The sequence below is a fragment of the Eurytemora carolleeae genome, unplaced genomic scaffold (genome assembly GCF_000591075.1).
Source record: "Eurytemora carolleeae unplaced genomic scaffold, Eaff_2.0 scaffold2357, whole genome shotgun sequence".
NCBI classification, from domain to species: Eukaryota; Metazoa; Arthropoda; class Copepoda; order Calanoida; family Temoridae; genus Eurytemora; species Eurytemora carolleeae.
Genome location: NW_019398251.1, coordinates 1 through 2,877, shown reverse-complemented (window position 1 = coordinate 2,877; position 2,877 = coordinate 1). Strand labels below are relative to the sequence as shown.

Here is a 2,877-nt window from a genome sequence, read left to right as displayed (position 1 = left end):
ATAGATATTCCCTGAAAATAAGTGAGTAAATAGGATCCAATCTCTGAATTTAATATTTTTCTACTCTAAAAGTTTGGTGTTGTAAGCTATATGGGATTTAATTGTATTACTGTGCCTTAGTTTGGAATCTGGTAACACATTCATGTATCCATGCTTTAGTATCTTGGATCTATCAGTATGAAGTGTTTTACTGCTAAATTTGTGAGCAAGTTGAAATACCCTTTCCATGCAAGAGTTGTTCACAGCCACTCTCTTGGTCCTCCTTCCTCCTTAAGTTTAACCTTTCATACAGAGCTTTAATAGTTATTCAATGTCTCATTTTTGATTGTCTGAGTTTTAAATCAAACTGCAATCATCTGTACACAGGCATTTTTCATTTAACTTCCATAATTATTACGTTTTTTATTTTCTTATTATCTTTAAATTCAATTAGATAATTAGATTAAAAATCAGTACACTGTAAGAAATCTGATATTTTAATCAAATGCATTAAAAACTAAATATGTCAGTCGGGAATTTTTTTTATCTAAAACATTTACTATTTAGTGGAACCTCTGTTTGTGGATTTCTAGTTTTATCTTTCATTGGTTTATTCCAGAGTATTCAAGAACCAAACTTAAAAAAGATATATATAAAATACAAATACGAAGATGTTTAGTCATATTTGTTTATTTTTTAATTATTAATGAAGTGGACACTAAATCTATTTAATTGCAACTATGTGTTATGGAGTAGAGGAGCCAGCAACCATCAAACTGTGATTTTGTGTCTCCATAACACATTGTTGCAAATAATGGATTAGACTGCAGCAAGAAATGTAAATTAAACTTTAAAGATTTGTAAAAAATTATAAAAAGTTTATTTTAAACAATTAAATGAAATTTCTAAAGTTAACTTATTACATTTATTTACTGTTAAGTATAATGTGTTCCAGTTTATTGCAGATAGATTCCTTGTTTTTCCACAGAGACAATTACAACCCAAGAAACCTACTGAAATTATGTTCAGACAACTGGTAATTTTATTATTTATAAATTAAGCACTTTTAAAATTCTTGGAATCATGAACACAAAATAAATCAAATTTCAGCTTATATTGTATTAATATCTATGAATGTAATTTTGTTAAGATAAAAAAAACAACTGTGTAATTCTTTTAGTAGAACAATTGAAAGTTACATTCTCTAATATTTCAGATATTACTTTTGCTGGTAATTCTAATTTGCATTCAAGCTCAAAACAGAAAGTTTTCAAACAGGTTTTGTTTACCATTAAATTAAAGGTAGAATAGGCAAGTTTATGATTTTTAAAAACTTTTTTTTTCCACATATTTTACACATATTTTCAAATTGTCTTATTCTAAAATTTGGTTGAATTAAAAATGATTAAAACTTTTTCTAGACATAACCAGACCAATAAGAATGGTTAATTGTTGTGTGATTGTTATCAATGTTGCATATTATGTGGATTTAATTGAAGTAGAAGGACTATGGATTATGTTATAACTTACATTATGATGGTTTTAAAAAATATGATTAAATATCGATAGTTTAGGGTATGTTCTTGGCTGTTAAAACACAATGATCATGATCATGTTTCATGTTGTTAATTTATGATCATTTAAATTTCTCGGCAAACCATTCTAACTGCCTGTGCTAATCTTTATGATGTTGTTGTGAATGCGAAATCACATTTGTTATTTGCAAGCATGCTGCCATTTGTTTTAAATAAACAAGGCTCTTAAATAAACAATTTGACTAAAAGGCATAATTGATAATGACATACTACATTCTTAAATGCATGGATGCAAACAATGCTGCCTGGTAGTAAGAGATTTTCTAAATGTATTTTAATAATTGCAGGAATTATTTATACCTTTTCTAAATAGGCAAATTTGAAACAGTGAATAAAGTAGCTTAAGAAACACTCAAAACTTTAAACCTGTTTAATATTTATCAAAAGGGACAAAGAAGATCTAACAAGCAGCAAAGATCTTGATGGAGAAGATAAAGGAAACCCAAAAGATCTCAAAGATAGAGAATCTACAGAAGGCAGAGAAGATTTAGATGACAAAAAAAGCAAAGATGATAAAGGAAATAAAGTTAACTTTGAAAAGAAAAATAATGAAAGAAGCAAAAAAAACAGAAACAGAAATAATCTAGTGGAGTTACCAAACCTAGAGGATTCTAGAGAACCAATCATCATAGGTGAATATTTATCATTTTAGTTCATATGTTAATCCCATCCCTATTGGGCTATCTTTGTCTAATATAGGTTGAGGTTGGGGGGGGGGGGGTTCCAGTTTCCCCCTTTTCCCTTGGATTTTGCACTTAGAATTGAGATAGGTGAGTTTTCCTTGCCTAACTTTTAAAGACAGCTCACATTAAAAAATATAACTTTTGAGATGTAAATTTTTATTTATTGCTAATACACTTAAGTTATTTCTTTACATATTTTCAAGTTCAAGTTTTAAAGCATCTAATATTGGAATCAGAAAAGTTAACTCCCCTTTTTAATCTGGTTTAGGTTCAGGTCAGACACAGGACTTGGTTTAGGTTCAGGATGATGATGAGGTTTCAGTTTTAGTCTCAAGTTAAGATTTAGTGCTTAAGTTTCTATCATCTCCATCCAAATTAATCCATGGGACAGAAGATGAAGCAAGAGATTTAGATCTTGTTTTTCTGTTTCTCTAGGGGGTAGAAACAGAGTTTACTGTTTCTCTTGGATTGATCACATTCATCACACAAACTGACTTGAGGAATTTTTGTAGACCTTTTCTTGGACTGGGGAATCTTGTGGGAACCTCTCTTATGGCTGGAGGAGAGGAGGGGTTCTTAAAGACCTCTTCTCTGACTGAGGAGTTCTTGTGAACCTTTAC

The 2,877-nt window shown here is 29.8% G+C and overlaps 1 long non-coding RNA gene across 3 annotated transcripts; it reads left to right on the top strand.

The window, feature by feature from the left end:
- The first annotated feature begins 624 nt into the window (after positions 1 to 624).
- On the top strand, positions 625 to 2,130 carry LOC111717102 (uncharacterized). 3 transcript variants are annotated; one of them, XR_002768676.1, is made up of 4 exons: positions 625 to 817; positions 935 to 1,015; positions 1,196 to 1,257; positions 1,962 to 2,130. It is a non-coding gene; the product is annotated as an uncharacterized LOC111717102 (long non-coding RNA). The 3 variants fall into 3 exon arrangements; XR_002768677.1 differs by having other exon boundaries at positions 626 to 817; positions 945 to 1,015; XR_002768675.1 differs by lacking the exon at positions 625 to 817 and having other exon boundaries at positions 871 to 1,015.
- Positions 2,131 to 2,877: the final 747 nt, after the last annotated feature.